The 18,697-nt window shown below is 49.3% G+C and overlaps 1 protein-coding gene across 1 annotated transcript in view; it reads left to right on the forward strand.

The window, feature by feature from the left end:
* The first annotated feature begins 12,770 nt into the window (after positions 1–12,770).
* Positions 12,771–18,697, forward strand: part of LOC135183816 (rho GTPase-activating protein 20-like) — a 38,293-nt gene continuing 32,366 nt past the window's right edge. Inside the window, exon 1 of the mRNA XM_064159043.1 lies at positions 12,771–12,898. The gene's annotated coding sequence lies outside the window, so the exon portion shown is untranslated. The remainder of the gene's footprint in view (positions 12,899–18,697) is intronic.

Below are 18,697 nucleotides of genomic sequence, written 5' to 3' on the forward strand. Positions count from 1 at the left end.
CAACCCTGTACAGAAGGGAATGCCTACCCTTCCTCCCTTTGCATGTGCTTCAGTCAGGATGTTTGTACAAGAAGAAAGTCGAGTGGAACAATAAAACCCATGTGCCAGATGTTGAAGGGAAGTCTGCAGTCAAACACACCAAAAGAAAAGATTGAGACCAGTTCATCCCCATGATAAGATTTCCCCCTCAAATATCACAGTATCACAGCATCACCAAGGTTGGAAGAGACCTCACAGATCATCAAGTCCAACCCTTTACCACAGAGCTCAAGGCTAGACCATGGCACCAAGTGCCACGTCCAACCTTGCCTTGAACTGCCCCAGGGACAGCGACTCCACCACCTCCCCAGGCAGCCCATTCCAGTGTCCAATGACTCTCTCAGTGAAGATCACAGCATCTTTTCAGGGGACCAAAGTGATGATAGCAGCAAGGTGATACTTGGCACTTTGAACATCTCGCCCAAGAACTGCAAAGCACTTTGCAATGAAGCCTAAATGTATCTTCATGTGGGATGGGAGGGGTGGTAAAGTGATTGCTTTGCTTATGCTGAGCATGAGAAGCACACAGCTCAGTCTGATCCACCTGCAAATGGTGTTTTGGCTGGATTTTGATGGAATGGCACCTAGCTGGACTCCAAGGGCAGTGGATTTGCATGCATTCACACACAAAAAGAGAGTTCCTCTGACCTATTGTATGGATGTTAGGAGGAAGTTCTTCACAGAGAACAGCCATTGGAATGGGCTGCCCAGGGAGGTGGTGAAGTCACCATCCCTGGACGTGTTCAAGAAAAGATATGCTATGCCTGCCTCAAAGTGCTGAAGACAACAGGCATGTGGCAAACCTGATCGTTGCCTGGAGATGGTTTTAGTAGAGAAACTTGGTGTCAGGGTTAGTTCTGGGACAGAGGCATCTCTTTGAGCTGCCTACAGCAAAGAAAGATGAAAAGAGGCTGGTGGGCTGTGGGGAGGGCAGCAGGAACAGGAGGAGTGGTCATGAACTTTGAGAGGTCTCAGTTGTGTTTTCTGGACATGCCTGACAACCCCAGTCCAGCTGGGGACCATTGACTCTCTTTGCTAGGGACTGTTATTGCCAGATCCTCGATCAAAGTTTAGTTATTAAGGAGCCTAATTACTTTTTGAGTTAGATGTTAAAAGAAACCCCATTCACAAAGACTTTTCCCACACAGACAGATGAGAAGCCAACATTTGCCCATACAAAATTAAGATGGATATTTGGTGAAAATGCTGAAGTACTCAGATGTCAAACCTCCCAGTGCCTAGACCTCATTTCAACTTATGGCTTGCCAGGCTTGGTCCACAACAAATTTCCTCCCTCTCCATTATTTCAGGGGTGAATTCATGTAGCCCTGAACAAAGAAGACACTAGGAGAAGGGTCTGTTGCAGCATTTCTGGCCATAGTTATAGCAGGGAAATCTCAAGAACTCACACCCATTAAGGGGTGAATTCATGTAGCCCTGAACAAAGAAGACACTAGGAGAAGGGTCTCTTACAGCATTTCTGGCCATAGTTACAGCAAGAAAATCTGAAGAACTCACAGCAGCTGGGTTTTTTTTGGTCCAATTCTTCACATTTATATCTCTGTGAAGTTCTGGAGTTGGCCATGGAGTAGCTCCACCTTCAAAGCTCTTTCTGCTCCTGGGGTTCAACTCAAGTCCTCAAAAGCCTTCTATAGGGCTACTGCTTTGTCCCTTACCTGGGAGAACCTCACAGCTTTGCTGTTCCACTTTGAATGAGTAATGAATTATTTATTAAAGTAGGGACTCTCATGTCCATTTTTAACATAACCTTTAGTATCAAAAGTGTATAGAATCATAGAATCAACCAGGTTGGAAGAGACCTCCAAGCTCAGCCAGTCCAACCTAGCACCCAGCCCTAGCCAGTCAACCAGACCATGGCACCAAGTGCCCCAGCCAGGCTTTTCTTGAACACCTTCAGGGACGGTGCCTCCACCACCTCCCTGGGCAGCCCATTCCAATGCCAATCACTCTCTCTGGGAAGAACTTCCTCCTAACATCCAGCCTATACCTACCCCCACACAACTTGAGATTGTGTCCCCTTGTTCTATTGCTGGTTGCCTGGCAGAAGAGGCCATTCTGTTCCCTCCATGCTCAGGCAACTTTGCAGACAAGGTAGGTGTCACAGGAAAGTGGGCACTGAAAAACTCACTCTTGAAGCTGCCCATGCCAGATTTGTTCTGGCAAAGAGAGGAGCTTTGTAAACCATTTCACAGTCCTTGAGCAGCCCAGGTCACCTCAAGCCTGAGCGTGCCTCTTCCTCTGGGCACACAGGCAGGAAGCAGTAGTCTACAAGTAGGAGTAATTTTGGGCCAAGACTTGGCTCTCCAGCGTGGTCTGTGTGGCTGCTCTCAGCAGGACGACTTCCACTCCAAATGTGTTATTGCAGTGAATAAACGGGAGCTGGGTGGGGTTGCAGGGGCTGCACAGACAATAAAAGGAAATGCCTCTGCTCTGCATATGCCCTGGAGAGGGAGGGTGTCTGTGTCGGGCAAGAGGGGATGTGGTGCCAGACAGGGTATGGAGGGGAGGCGTCTGCATGGAAACCAGAGGAGAAGAAAGCATTCGAGAGGGTGGGTAGGTGGTGGCAAGGGAGTGGGAACAGGACGGAAGAGGCTGCGTGCGGCTGTAAAGTGAGTCTGCTTTAAAAGGGCCGGGAGCAGAGAGGAGATGCGAGGCGGAAGGGCTGTGGGTGGCGCAGGGACGCGCCTGCACCACCGTGTCGAGCAGACCGTCCCCACCCTGGACGCTCTGACCACCTTCTCCGGTCCCTCAGACTAACACATTATTTTGCCCTGTTAACACTCTCCATCCAGTGTCCTCTTCTGAAGCAGAACAACTGTGGGAGGAGTGCCTGGGGAGGGTGCCAAACTTGGTTCAGCAAGAGCTGTCCATCCCTTCCAATGAATAAACATTGCATCTTCTTTTCAAAGCTCCCTTGAGTGAAGAGGGAGACTTCAAAGCTGCTGGTTTGAGGATCCCAATGGCACAGCCTCCCCAGAAATGTTTCTCCTGATTTTTTCCAGTCAATGAACCATCTTCCTACTAAATATGCTCACATCAATGTTCCCACAAGGAAAATGAAAGCTTCCTCCTTCATTGAAGTAGCCTTTCCAACCACACTCTTCCATATGACTTTGGCATTTTGCATTTCAAGGCTTTGAACTGCTTGAATTTGGGTTCTTCTGGTCAAAAAAAAAGAAAATAAAATTAACTTTAAAACTTTTTTTAAATTGGCTTGGTTTGACTCATAGAATCAAGCAGGTTGGAAGAGACCTCCAAGATCATCCAGGCCAACCTATCCCCCAGTCCTAGCCAGTCAACCAGATCATGGCACTAAGTGCCTCATCCAGGCTTTGCTTGAACACCTCCAGGGATGGTGACTCCACCACCTCCCTGGGCATCCCATTCCAATGCCAATCACTCTCTCTGACAACAACTTCCTCCTAACATCCAGCCTAGACCTGCCCTGCCACAACTTGAGGCTGTGTCCCCTCGTTCTGTTGCTGCTTGCCTGGCAGAAGAAACCAGCCCCCACCTGGCTACAGCCTCCCTTCAGGTAGTTTGGAGTCTGCCCTGGCCCACATGGCTTGGACCAGGATGCAGCTGACCTTGTCACTCTGGGATGCTAACATCTGACATTTTAAGATTAGACCTCTCTTTAAGCCAAGTTTCTGAACAACAATTGGCATATGCCAAGTAGTTTGATAATTAAAATTAACTCGTTTGAAGCCAAAACAGAGGGAAGGGGGGTGGGAGGGAAAGGCAAGCTTATTCATCAATATTCTGCAGAGTGAAAACACAGAAAGGATGATATAGTAAGAGGCTGCACTCAAAATTCCAGAGGATCATGGTAATCTGATATTTACACTGACTTCATGAGTTTGGAGTCCTTCCAAAGAGTCAGACCACAGCAACACACACTTTGTGAACCCTAGGAGTCTGGTCTCTTCTCACAGGTAGTTGGAGACAGAACAAGGGGGAATGGCCTCAAGCTGAGACTGAGGAGGTTTAGATTGGACATAAGGAAAAGGTTTTTCATGAAGACTGTGGTCAAACAGTGGAATGAGCTGCCCAGGGAGGTGGTGGAGTCACCCACCCTGGATGTGTTTAAGGGTGGTTTGGATGTGGTGCTTAGGGCTATTTTTTAAGGTGAATCTTGTGGAGTAGGGTTCCAGGTTGGACTTGGTGCTCCTGTGGGGCTTTTTCAACCTGGATGTTTCTGCACTTCTGTGATTCTGAGTTGGTGCTGGAAATTCAGTGTGGAATCACAGAACCATAGCAAAATGTACTTCTGGAAGTCTTGTAGTCCTGTCTGCCCTTCAGAGCTAGATCAGGCTGCTGAGGACCACATTCAGTCAAGCTTTAAATACCTACATGGATGGAAACTCCACAACCTCTTTGGGTAACCTTCTTACCCTCACAGTCAAAAGGGGAAATAGTCTTTGTGTCTCGTCAATTTCATGTTGGCCAGCTCAGATCTGTGGCTTGGCATCTCTGAGAGCATCCTGACTACCCTCTCTATACCTCCTCCTCAGATAGCATCATTTGAAGGCAGTTCTGTGCTCTAGGTGACAAAATGTGGAACCAGAACTGCAGTAGTGTGAAAAAAGCAAAAAGAGGAGCTGGAAGAAAGGTGATGGGAGCCTCAGAAAGTTCTGGTCCTAGCAGCTGACAAAGCATGGAAGGAAAAGAATGGAAATTGTGGGAGTTTTCTGCACATTCTGCTCCTCACAGCCATGACTATTTGTTCGTGGTTGCTCAGAACTGCACCTAGCAATATCTGCGAGGAAAGCACAGGTTGATCCCACAGGGACTCCTTAGTGCTGTGCCTGTCTGGCATTCTCAGTGCTCCACACATGCCCATTAATCATTTCCATGAGCTGCTGTACATTCCTCTCCCAACACACAGAGGATGCGTTGATCGCTTCTCCTTTCCCAAAGGCTGAATGCAGGGCCAAGGTTGGAAGCTGGCAAGAAGAGCAGCCCTGTCTGCGTGGGCAGAGAGCTACCACGGCAGAAGCTCATCCTCTCAAAAGCACATATTTTCCCATAAATGGCCAGTCACTAAGAAGCAGTCACATGGACTGATACGGGCACAGGGAGGAGCTCTGATGTCCATTAACGAGGCAGCAGCTCTGCGACATGTATGGACCACAGGATAAAGCGTTAGGTGGCTTCACCATCACTGAAATGCACAGGGATGGTGCTTGAGGCACCACAGGTAGCATGTGAGGCTTGAGATTTCCACCTGCCCCACATGCATCAGAGGACACAGAAGAAGCAAGTCGCAGCTGTCACTGTGGCAGGCACTGTTCTCTCTGCATGCAGGTCCTGCTCACTGAGCCAGTGTGCGCTGAGGCAGGGCAAATGACTTCAGGTCTCAGCAGCAACCACAGGAACAGCAGCCTGTGGGAACCACCATGCTTCTTCCCCCTGGGTGGGCAGCAAGAAGGAGCCAGGGCAACCTAGCTTTAAGGTTCTGGAGGTTCCAAGAGCACTAGGTGCTGTGCCAGGAGGTAAGCAGCACTGTGCTGCTCTTACCCAGGAAGACTGGAGGTAGGTGAACCACCCTCACCAGGGACAGATGGCATCACACTCACTGTGGAATGAGACCAGCCTGGGAAGGTGTCAAGGAGTGACTCACAGGTGGTCAATTTAGAGACTCCTTTTTAGCACGGGTAGGTTTGCAGCATCTCCCTAAACGTCCAGAGCAAGCAGTGCACACCTCTGTCTCCAGCCTCCTTTGGGGATTGACAGTGTGTGACAGCATCCCTTGAATGAAACAAACCTGCATTGAGCAGACAGAACACACCAGCACACTCTGAGAACCACAGCAACTCCTCTCTAAGCTATTCTAGAAAAGGCACAGCTTTAATCACCTGCTTAAACCATTCTTCTTTTCAAAAGCTCTGGCACATGGGAAGTGTTGGAAAAGGTCCCTGTGCCTTCTAACACTCAGAGCATTGCCTCTCAAACTGACACATATTTGAGTGTGCTACTATGGCTGTAAGGCTGCACAACATCATCCACTGTCATATAAGTCTGCTTAGGATGCTTCCTTTGAGTACCTGACCTCACATTTCCCATGCTTGGTCTCTCTTAAAAGAGGTTGTTTTGTTTTGAAACCAGGAGCAAAATCCCAGTAGTTGTTTTCAAGTTCAAGGGAGGTGAAAAGAAACAAACCTGAACCCCCAGTGTGCAACCCTCCCCTCTTTAAAAATATTGAGGCTGTCAACAAGCCTCCAGTGAGGGGAGAGGAGAGGCAGTGCTCTGGACCAGATCTGGAAACAAGACTCAGCCCAAGGCCCCTAAATCTGGTTGTAATGCATGTTACATCACACTGAGACAGGAGAAGGGTGGAACCTGAAGTGAAATGACTACCAGGGCTTGAATATTCCCCCTGAGAGTGCTCTGGGGCATCCGTTAGGGTTTTGTGGTGGAGCTTTACAAAGCTTACTCTCCTCCGTGTTATGGGCCAAGGCATTGCTGCTTCAGAGTTTCTGCTGGGATAGTCTGACTGAAGACTTCACAAAGCAGAATCCTCAGAAGACCTGTCCTTTGTTCATAAATCAAAGTGACAGGTGTCCCAGCATCTGGGGAGCTCCTCTACTCCACAAGAACAGTGTGTGAGAAGAGAGTGAGTGCTGGAGAGATGTTCAGCTGGGAACCAAACCTTGAGTTTTCATCTTTATTCTCCCTGAGATAAAGCATTGACCATGCAAACACACATATCCCTGCCCTTTCCAGCCTGCTTTGTGCCAAGCTATGTCCAGACAAGCAATAACAAGAACAGCCATGGGAAGAGAGCCTTGCTTATGCTGTCACTATTAAAGCCCTGAGAGCCATTCTCCATTTCTTTTCCCTTCTGGTCTCTTCCATGAATCTCTAAGTCTGTTTAGGGAACACAGCTTTCTGGTGGCTTTCTCCTCTGAGTCTGCAGAGCTCTAAGTATGGAATAGAAGCAAGACAAACCTCAATTAACTACACTGCTTAACATCGTGGCCCAAATCTCACTGGGGTTACTCATGTGATTAACATTATCATTGACTAGAGGAACAGGGAGCAGCTGAGGAGTTGTCCCACTGATTCTGGCAGGTCATGGATTTTTTGCATGGGTATTTCCAGCTCCTCTTACAGCTAAAGGAAGGTTTCACCACACTGAAGCTGGCTAGTCTAGTGTGTGTGGAAATACAAAACATGAGATTCCAAAAGTGACAGCACCTTGGCCAAATATCACAAGTGAGGTGTTTTCTAGTCCTGTTTGCTCGATGAACAGCGTGGCAAGACACCCTGCATGTGGAACACAACTCCAGCTTAGAGACAGCTTGAAAAAGTCTTTAGATTGTCTGACTGCTTTCACACGGGGAATGGGTAGGTGTGAGGTATCTGTGGGAGGGCATTACATGTGCTGCAAACACATTTTCCTCCTGGCCTAGAAGCAAACCTATGTGACAGCCCACTGCAGTGAAATGTAGCCAAGCACTGAAGGAACCTGTTGCTGACTGGGCAAAAAGCCTTTCACAAAGCAGCGAGTCAGTCATGAGAGGTAAGGCTCAGCAGGCTGAGGGTATGAAAGGGCAGTGACTGGAACCTGCATGAGAAATGCATACCTGAAGTGGTGGCTAAGAGGGTTGTAGCAAGAAGGGCTGTTATAAAACTGACTTTTTGCCCTAAGGAAGGAAAGAAAAAGGAGTATCTGCCATTATTGCTTTCAGCAGCCTTCGTGCTCCTCAGACATGCCAAATCACTGTACAGACATCCTGATGGTATTTTCAGCCCAGAAAGAAGCTGCAGCAGACAAACCAACCAGGCAAACTGGATGCCAGCAAGCCTTGCTAAAGGAAACACGATGTAAATCAGGGAGAGGAGCACACAATGCCTATGGGATGTATTCTTTCTATAGCAGGGGCCAGCTCAACCTTTGGCTCAAGAGCAAGATCCAGCCCAAGCAGCCATAAATGACACTGTGTAGGGAGGATGTGATGAACTGGCCTTCACACATCAAAGCTTATCATCAAAATTCACAGCACAGGAATGCAGCTTTTTGAACAGATCTGCTCCATGCCCTAACTAACCCAATTTCCTGCTCTCAGCCTCAGCCTGTGAATTAATGCTTGAAGGGAAGGAGGAATTTCCCTGGGTTTCAGCTCACTGAGAGTGCAGTACTAGACATGGAAAAGTTTCTTAGCTGATCCCTACATTTGCTCAGCAAACATTCATCAGTTGGCCATCGGTGCCATACAAAGGCAGGCAGCAGCACCCACAGCCTGCTGAGCTGTGGTGTTTCTGCAGCGCTCTAGTATGGAAAGTAAACCCAGAAGCACAGAGAGCTTATTTGTTGATCCTGCATGTTGGCAGGCTCTTTCAAATCGTTTCTCTGCACTACCAAATAATAAATAAATAAATTTGAAAGATAAACCAAACTATTCCTATCTGCTGAGAAATTTACTTCTCTCCAGTGCTGAGTTCATAGAATCCTAGAATCAGTCAGGGTTAGAAGGGGCCACAAGGATCAGCCAATTCCAACCCCTCTGCCATGCCCAGGGACACCCTACCCTAGATCAGGCTGGCCACAGCCTCATCCAGCCTGGCCTTAAACACCTCCAGGGATGGGGCCTCAACCACCTCCCTGGGCAACCCATTCCAGTCTCTCACCACTCTCATGCTGAAGAACTTGCTCCTCACATCCAGTCTGAACCTACCCACCTCCAGCTTTGCTTCTGTCAGACAGAGACCTCATTGCTGCTGCACTGCAACAGGGTCAAGGAGATGTGACAGCAGCAAAGCAAAGTTTTCAGCTCTCTCCCATAAACAAGGGAAGCATTCCAAGCCCTGCACAGGGCAGTACTATGTTTTGAAACAAATCCATAACCAGCAAAGGAAACAACTGCAGTGGAGCGAAATCCCTTGGCTGACTCTTTGTTTTCTAATGCAGATGGAGCCAGAGGTGTAGAATTGGGTCTCTCTGAGATGCCTCCCATGTGATAACGTGCAGCCTTCATCTGTCCAAAGCACAGCAACTTGGAACAACAGTTGTCAAGGAATTTGAAAGCCCTTTTGAAAATAAATGCCCAGCTGTTGGGGGGTTACTTTTTGAAGGAGTGTTGGGTTATTATCTTTGTAAGGACTCTTTCAAAGACTACTCGTAAGAGCTGCAGTTGGAACAAGTCGGGTTTGATCTGTTTGCAAATGGGCTTCCCTGCTAGAAAAGGCTGCTTCGGTGGAGCACTGACATTCAGTGCCCCTTTGAAAGACTCCAGGGACCTAAAGACCTTTGATGCTGTCAAGCTTCCAGGACTGAATTCCTCCCTATGATACTCAGCCAATTTAGCTGGCTTGGAGCAGCTGTATCTTAAAAAAAAAAAAAAAAAGCTTGATGTGTATTCACATTCAAAAAAAAAAAAAGAGAGAGAGGGGAAAAAACAACATTGCAGAGTGATTCAGAAAGGCAGATGGTGGAGTGGAGCAGCAAAGTCACAAGCAAATCAAACCCAAGCAGAGCTGACCCTCCTAAACTCCCTATCACTAATTGTGCTCTTTGGAGACAGTGCCTCAGCAGCTGTACCCTAGCATGATACGACTATTTCCTCTCTCCATATCTGATTTTCTACATGGCTGCTGTGATGCCATAAAACAAACTGGTCTGAGAAAATACTGAGCCCTTTCTCATGAAGATTAACTGCTCTTTAGAGATGATCTCTCGTGGACGTTCCTTGGGCAGGAAGCAAAGGCAAGGGAAGAGGATACTCCGTCTAAGCTTGCACAAAGGTTTAGGAGAAAAGGTGCCTTGGCTATTGATGTGTTTTCTCGGTCTACAGAGCACAGATAGCCTAAAACCCTCCTCAGCCCCTGAAATGGGGATAAGTAGAGCTGAGCTCCACCAAGTTACAATAAGCTTAGAGGTTCTAAAGCAGTTTTAATTCGTGTAATTAGCGTTGTTGCACTTGGAATTCGCAGGAACTTGCAACTGCAAAGGAAACATCTCCTGCTTGCTAGCTGAGGAAAGAGGTACTCTGGAAGGGAAAGCTCGAGAGATTGTATCTGGAGAGCTCCTTTGGGAAAGGCTGTAACGTTTTACTCTTAGTATTGTTACTACAGTGAGGCTGTGAGCAGAGCCATATCAGGACTGTGGTTCCACTTCGCCTGACATGGAAAAATATGAATGAAAAGCACTAAAAGCACTGGCATTGTTTTCACTCTTAAATCCGCCTGGACCATTTGTACCTTTTCACTTTCAGGAAATGCCTTTTGAAGTATTTCCCAGGAGATTGAGAGCTGATGGGGAGGGACTGCGTGGTTTATAACGCTCCCGAGCGTGTGCTGGGGGAAAGGGAAGGCTGGCTGCTTTGCGATGCCTTTTTAAAGGCAAATCACATACACATCTCAGGGAGGGGCAACTATTTCGTTTTCCAAAAGTCCCTCTGACGTATCTTACGTTCGAAAATACTTGTAAGGGTTGTTGAGGGATGGAGGAGATGCCATTAGTGGAAAATCACAACCGCTGCAATCTTGTACGCACAGAGAAAACAAAGAGCAGAGCACACTGCGCCAGGTGGCAGATAAAGCATTCCTTGTATTTCTTTTCAGCTTTTAACAATCACTTGACTTTCCTAGCAGCCTGTGTGACTGGGATGTAGTGCTTTGGGGTTTTAAACACTTCAGTTTATTTAACGCTTTAAGTGCTTGCGTGCAGGACTGGTCCTATGAGGTGAAAGAGGTGGAAATATCTAGCATAGATTACATTCTCCCCATGCGAGGTTTTCCTTTTGGCACATCTGCAGAGAGAGGATTTTACAGCACAGATATTTCTCAGAGTGACAGAACTGTGAAAGTATCCTCCCTTGGTACGTGTTTACCTTGGAACAGCCTCTCAAGTGGCTCCTTTCTCAATACAAACAGACTTCCCCACAGAGACAAAAATCTCCCTGCTGTGCAGATAGAAAACTTTTTAAATGACACTTCCTACACAGCGACAACAAAAATATATATTTAAAGAAAAAAAGAAGAGGAGTCAGGGAGGGAATTCACTTGGCCCCTTTTGCTTCTCCTGTCTTCTCAGTGACAAATAGTCCCAGAGACAGCCTCCCAGGCAGGACCCACTTTAAGCAGCGCCAGTAATGGACACAAGGAGCTTGGGCTGGTCTCTGAGGGCACTTACATACCTCTCTATTCTGTTTATGATGGCAAAACATTCCCATGACAGGAGCTTTACAAATCTTGGACTGAGAACTTAAAGAGAATGGCTACTGGCGTTAGCTGCTCGATTACTTTTCACTTCCAGTGAGACTTAAGCCTCTGCGTGGCAGGGGGGGATGCTCTCAAAAAAGGTCATCCCTGTACATACATTACAATAACACCAACAGATAACTTCATGATAACATCTATTAGCATGATTGTCATTAACTGGCTTCTCTGCCAGCTTAAGAAAGAGGTCAGGCAGATGGAGTAAGGACAGTGAGCAAGCCTTTCCCAAACTGTGACAGCAGCTCTTCTCCTGGGGTAAAGCATTTATGGGGGATGATACAGAAGCCCACAAATTGGACCTGCATTGTGGATGCACCACAAGCTCCCCTGTCAGGGCCATCTGTCTGCCGCCTTGCATGCTTAAAATCAATAAATAAGAGATCAAGGTAAAAAACTCACAGTAAAGAAGTGACAAAATGTTCAAAGCAGACATTTCATAGAAGATGAATACAAAGGGGAAGAATAATACAGGCCAAAAGAAAAAAAAAATGAAGTGAAAGAGCCAGCAAAACTGGTCATAAATGATGGCTTCCCACAAATATCTACCTCATACTAATTAGAAAGGGAAGAGCAATAGGCTAAGCTGGAAATCTTTCCAAAACAAGGCTCTGCATTACTAAATGTCTTTCTTCTTTGCTTTAAGACACACTGCTCCTTTTCCATCAGCCCTACCACAGTCTTGTGAACTTGGCATGAGCTTTTTCTTCCCGTATCAGGGAGGACAGATGGGTACCAGATTCTCCATGCAAGGTCCAGAAGAGTGGAAAATGGGGTGACCCTCATGGCAGGCTACTCGTGATCCCGTGAAACATGCTGCAATCGCGGGATTGCCAATGTGAGTGGAATCGAGAGGCATGGACCTTGTCAGAGCAGTATCTAATTGCTTCCACAGTAATTTCTGACCGGCAATCGCGGCAGACCCATGGAATCGGTGACCAGAGCTTCTACCTGGCCCGGAACCCAGGACACAACCCACGCTCAAGCCCCGCTCAAAGGGTTTATTTGCAGTGGGCAGCTCCTGCCAGTTCACTCAGAACAAGCCTGCCCTTTTCTCCCCAGAACGCTCCGAGGACTCGCAGGAAGGTGCCTCCAGCCCACGCAGGATGAGCACCCGGTGCCGTTTCTCGCTCTGGCCGCAGATGACTTCCCTCGTTCCCGTCCTACGCTCCCTCGGGAGGCAGCGCGGGTGGATCCGCCTGCACCGCCAAGAGCTGCCGCTTCCCCGCTACAGATCCGGCTGCTCCCCGGGATGGGAAAAAAACAGCCTCTCCTCTTCGCCGAGCCGGACGGGACGCGGAACCTGTAACCCGAGCCCGGACCCGCCGCTGTGCCCCTACCGAGCACCGAGCGGAGCCGCATGGCGCCGGCAGGGGGCGCCACAGCCAGCCCCGCCTGGCCCTGCGTTCAGCCAATGGCCGATGGGGCCCGCGCTGGGCGGAGCAGTGCCGCTGGCAGCGCCCAGCCCCGCCCGGCCGGGCTGCGGCCCCGAGCCGACGGGACCGAGTCGGGACCGAGCCGAGCCGTGCTGGGGTCGAGCTCGTCGCAGCCGCCACCAGCCATGGGCCGCGCCGCGCCTCGGGCGCGGGCATGACAGCGCGGCGGCGCCCCGAGCCAGGCAAGTACCGCGGGGGCTGAGCTGCGGGGAGCGGGGGTCTCTGGATGCCTCCCCTGTGGATGGCTGCATCTCGGGAGGCGCTCTCCCAGGAGGCTGCATTAAGGGGAGGAGGATATCTCATCGTGCCCGTCCCCAAAGCCTCTTCGTGTCGTGCCGGGGCTGCTCAGCCCTAGGTGCGGGAGGAGCTGGGGTGTGGGTGTCCGCAGAGCCGTTCCGGAGGCGCGGGACAGGGGCTGGAGCTCTGCCGCGCTGCCGGCCCCGGAGGAGGTGGGTTACTGGGGTCTGGTTTCCCGAGCCTGGCTGCCGACGGCAGGCGGGGGCTACGCAGGGTGTCTGCACGGTGTGCGGGGCTAGGGCAGAGTCACAGAGGGAACGACCTGCAGAGCTGCCGGGCTCCGGGAGCTGCTCTGCTGGGGCGTGAGCAGAGTCGCTTTTCCAGAGCGGTGGTGGAGGCGCTTTTGCATCCAGCTGTTATTCCAGGAGAGCTGCCGGGAGCGCGTCCGTGTAGGGACAAGGTGACAGGCACGGCGGCCCTGCTGTTCCTGTCTCTTGGGTCAGACTTGCAGGAGACTACCTAAAGGGTGGAGGTCAAGAGGACGGGGCTGGACTCTTCTCAGTGGTGGCCAGCGTTAGGGTCAGTGGGTACAAACTAGAACACAGGAGCTTTCACGTGAACTTAAAGAGAAACTTCTTTAGTTTGAGGATGCTGGAACACTGGAGCAGGCTGCCCAGAGAGTTTGTGAAATCTTCTCTGGAGAGATTCCAAACTCGCCTGGACGCGTTCCTGTGCAACCTAATCTGGGCCACCCTGCGTTAGCGGAGGGCTTGAACTAGATGGTCTGCGGGAATCCTTTCCAATCCCTGCCATTCTGCGGCTTCCTCCGGGGAGGGTGAAGTGTGTGGATGGGTCCCGGCAGAGCCGCGGGTGTACTGGTGGGCAGGGGATGCTCGGTCTGTACCAAATGGCAGCAGCCCTTGGTCATCCTTTAAACGCCACAGACCAAACAATAGAACATCACTGAGGATGGGGGTTAGCCCAAAATGATGGAAAACAAGGGGAGAAGGCTGTAAACATCATTCAAAATGCCAGCCTGAAGTTCCCAAACAAATCGTCCCAAAACAAACAGTGGCCAAGTGGAACTGTTTTCTTTGCAGGGAGTTTCCACTGGAATAAATAGCAAGTTCTGTTCAAAAAAAAATGAGAATCAGCAACTAGTTGTAATAGTTCCAGTGCTTGCCAGGGACTAGAGCATGTCTACAGCCAGAGAGGTCCATATGATCCAGAATGATGTTCTGCTGCAGCTCCTGCTGCCAGCAATCCAGAGGCACTTGCAGTTTTCACCCATGAGCCCCACCTAAGACAGCAGTGTCTGGTTTTGCTTCTGCCTTCCCATCACCTTCTACATTTAGAACATTCCTTAATGTTCTTTTTCCTAACCAGAGCTGTGTTTGCTGATGCCTTTGTGTAACCCAAAATGTTGCTGTGATCTGCCAGCTCTACGTTACCTGTAGAGAAAATGAGGGTGTGTTCTTTGCCTCAGTATTGCAGCTGGTTGCTGATTTGCACAGTAGAGCCATGGACACCTGCTTCTGCAGAAATGAAGCTCCTATGTGTTCCCTGGGATGCACAGAGCACCACCAGGCACTGCACCTCAGCCTTCCCAGTGATTTCTGGTCATCAGTCTGGCCACCATGACTTTAAGCTATTTAAGTCACTGGTACTTGATGGAAGAGGTGTAAATGGTTCCTGGTCATGGGACAGCTGCCCAAGGGCTTGCTGAGTACTGGCACAACTCATGGACAGCTGCAGGGAAGATCGAAGATCCTGCTGCATTTCCTGGGCACCTACACTGGTGCTGCATAGCTAAAAAGTAGCTGTGGTACTTGATGGGATAGGTGTACATGGTTCCCAGTCATGGGACAGCTGCCCAAGGGCTTGCTGAGTACTGGCACAACTCATGGACAGCTGCAGGGAAGATCGAAGATCCTGCTGCATTTCCTGGGTGCCTGCGCTGGTGCTGCACAGCTAAAAAGTAAAATGTTTAGTTTGTGATCCAGAGAGAATGTGGTCAGGAGGCCATTCTGACACGGACAGACCCTTTAAACCTTCCCCCCAAAGTCTGCAACTCAAGTTTTCTCCAAGATTCAGGTCCCCTGTTTGGGAAGCCTCTTAATTTAACGCCCTCTAGTGAGGTTTTAAAAATTACCATAGATTGCTTTCCAGAGGAGAACAAAAACTGAAGTTTATTGTTTAGAAAGATGAACATCTGCTGAGAGTCAGCTGCTTCAGGGAATCCCTGTCGGACACAGTACTACACTTTTAGTGGGTGCATAACCTGGTTTTGGACAGACATCTCGAGTCATGGAGATGCAAAAGCAGTTTCTGCCTCCTTGGTGCTCAGTGAAGGTCTTTCCATCAGCAGCACTGAGCCCTGTGCCTTTCTCTTGTCCTGTCTTTAAGTGCTATTGCACTTAAGCTTCTGGCCAAACCCACACATAGATCATTTAATGTGGCTCTGGTCTAAGTGAGTTTGGCATTGGAAGAGGGAAAGCAACCCCTTGGTGTTTCACCTTTGTTCATTGTAATTCAGCCTGGCTGGCCCCAGAAATGGGATGTGTGTGACCTTGTCTTTGCAGAGGAGCTAACTCCAGGAGCTAGAACTCTCTTAGACTATAAGCAGGGGATATGACTCTAGCAACTGTGTAGTCAAACTGGTTTTACTTTGTAGGTGTGGGAAATGTTGAGGAATGTACCATTGATATGGTTTCTCCTAATGAGCCTGGAGATGCAGTGTGTGGTCATTCTCCATGACTAGCCATGAGGGATCTGAGATCCTTTCCTGCTTGTATAATATGAGAGATTCTGATTTGAAGCTCTAATGCAGAGATCCCTCTTGTGGATCTTTTCCTAGTCCCTCGTGGACAACATTTCACCAGCACACCACATTTTGTCTTCCTGCCTGCCATAGGTTCACCATCCCTCTGTGGTTTCACCCTGTCATGCCAGCACCTTCACAACTCCTCCAGACTCCTGTATTCACTCCTCCTTTATCCACGTACTGCTCACTTCTCCTTTCTTGCCAGCACCACCATCACAGCAAGCATCACCCCAACAGGTCCAAACATAAGCATCTCTGAACGTGCCTGCAGCAGCACTGAGCCATACACACCTATGTCCTACTTACAGCTACATTGGACTGCAGCATCTCATCTCAGCATGCCAGCAGCACATCACCTATTTGGCAGCTCTGCTCAGGGGAGAGCCCCTGTGCTCTGCTTGGAAGGTGACATGCAGAGGTCAGCTAGAAGTGGTGCTAAAGTGTGGGCCATGTCTGATCTGCATGGCTGGTTTCTCAGCTAAGCCAGGAAATCTGCCTGGCCAGCTCTCCAGCATTCTGAGTGCGTCTGCTTGAGGACCTGACATCTCCACATCTCCTCAGCATAGCCTCTTTGATGTGTCTGTGAACATCTCATGGGTATGAGTCCTTATGTCTGTGTCCAGTTCTGGACCCCTCAATTCAAGAGAGATGTTGAGGTGCTGGAATGTCTCTAGAGAAGGTTGACAAAGCTGGTGAGGGGCCTGGAGCACAGCCCTGTGAGGAGAGGCTGAGGGAGCTGGGGGTGTGTAGCCTGCAGAAGAGGAGGCTCAGGGCAGACCTCATTGCAGTCTACAGCTACCTGAAGGGAGGTCATAGCCAGGTGGGGTTGGTCTCTTCTGCCAGGCAACCAGCAACAGAACAAGGGGACACAGTCTCAAGTTGTGCCAGGGGAGGTCTAGGCTGGATGTTGTTAGGAAGTTGTTGGCAGAGAGAGTGATTGGCATTGGAATGGGCTGCCCAGGGAGGTGGTGGAGTCGCCATTCCTGGAGGTGTTGAAGCAAAGCCTGGATGAGGCACTTGGTGTCATGGTCTGGTTGATTGGGCAGGGCTGGGTGCCAGGTTGGACTGGATGAGCTTGGAGCTGTCTTCCAGGCTGGCTGATTAGGTGATTCTATGCCCAGCAGAGAAAACAGCAAGTCTGCTTAACAGCACCTTCTCCATTTCAGGCAGAGGTTGACACTGGCAGTCACTGTGATGTCAAACAAACTAAAAAACCCCAGTAAACCCCACCTCTGTTCATCTCCCACCTCTCCACATTTTCTCCCAAGGGATCTTAGAGCTGTGGCTGAAAGACTGGCACAGGGATGGGTGCACATGGGCACAGGCGATCAACCCCCCACACACCTTGTTTCTCCTCCGCTGTGCTGCTCTCTTGTTCCCTTGAGAGCAAATGGCAGGACAGATAAGGACATGAAAGGTTCCAAAACCTGACACCTGTAGTTAGTCCCTCTGAAAACAGGTAGGGTGGAGTCCAGCTTGTGGCATGTGGGAGAGAAACTGCAGCAAAACAGGATGTTTTTGTCACTTAAAACCATGTCTATTTTTTTTTTCATCAGTCCTATTAAAAGGTTTGCTTTGGTTTTGAAGTTACCTGCTGCAAGCTTTGGGAAACTTACTGGCCAAAGTGCTTTGTGTGTGTGTGTATGCAGATGTGTGCACGTCCATGTGTTAGACCCAAGCAATGGGAAATGAGGGCTAAGAGGCAGGTTAGGAAGTTTTGGGGGCTGTCTGTACCCCCTAACGTGTCCCACATTTGTTCCTGTAGAAGTTAAGACAAAAAATAAACCAAGAAATACTGAGAAAAACAAAGGCAGAGAATAATATATGGATCAGAATAAGTGTTTTTAAATAGAACTTTTTTTTGGCATTTTCCACTGCCTGCCCCTTCAGGCTGCTCCAGAAATAGAGGCACAGGGAGTGACGTCCCTGGCAAGCCTCAGGGCCACTGGCTGTCCCTGCTGCTGGAGCAGGCTGAGTGCTCCCAGGGGAAGGTGCCACCTCTGTGTCTCAGTGTGTCTTTCCTGTCCCTCTGTGCCACAGAGCAAAACCACCTCCCTGAGCCCAGCCTATGCTCTTGCATGGGATGTGCAGAGCCATTATTCTGTCTTTGATACACTGGAGGAGCTGGACCCAGTCTCTTACAAACTGCAGGCTCTGCAGAGCTCTGGCACTTTATCATTGTCCTGTTCCACTGAAGTCATTTTCTGTCTTAATCCTGTCTCTCCCTGGCTCACCTATGAGTTTCTGTACTAGCTTGCAGCAGTTGCTCCTATGGAATAGTTTGCTGCTTATCTTTTTTCCACCTCTTGCCTTATTGACAAACCAGGACATGTTCTTTAAGGCCACACGACTTGCATTGGTTCCAGAGCTTTTCACTGTAGCAATGTGCATACTTCTTCAGCAGCCTCACCTGGCAAATAATTCTCTCCATCCACCAAGCTATCTGATCTCAGAGCTCTTCATCCTCCATGATTAGCTGCTCTCAGTCCACTGGCATGTCTTCAGGCTGTGTTTTCAGACACCTCCTTCACACCTTGTTTTTTTTTTGGCTTGGGCTCAGCTCACATCGTGCTGCTCCCATCTGCCTTTCCATTCCTGATCTTTGCCCTGCTGCTCAGTGTTGTCTCTCTCTTGGCCTCTGTCACTGTTCAACCCTTAACATCTTCCTGCAATTCCAAAATCTGGCAAAAAAAGTGCAGTTGTTTAAGCCAAGCTCAACTTTTATTTGCCCAGCTCGTGTAACTTTAGACTTGCAGCTCCACTGAAGTTCCTGATGTTTGGCTCCTCCTTTGAGGCTGGGATAGTTATTTTTCATTTCCATCAACTGCAAACCTCTGTGGAATTAAATCCTACAATTCAGCAGAAACCTGTCATAAGTTCTGGGGAGGAGTTCAGCAGTGACTGTTACTGGAGTGTGTTG

Source organism: Pogoniulus pusillus, chromosome 19, assembly GCF_015220805.1.
Source record: "Pogoniulus pusillus isolate bPogPus1 chromosome 19, bPogPus1.pri, whole genome shotgun sequence".
Classification (NCBI taxonomy): Eukaryota; Metazoa; Chordata; class Aves; order Piciformes; family Lybiidae; genus Pogoniulus; species Pogoniulus pusillus.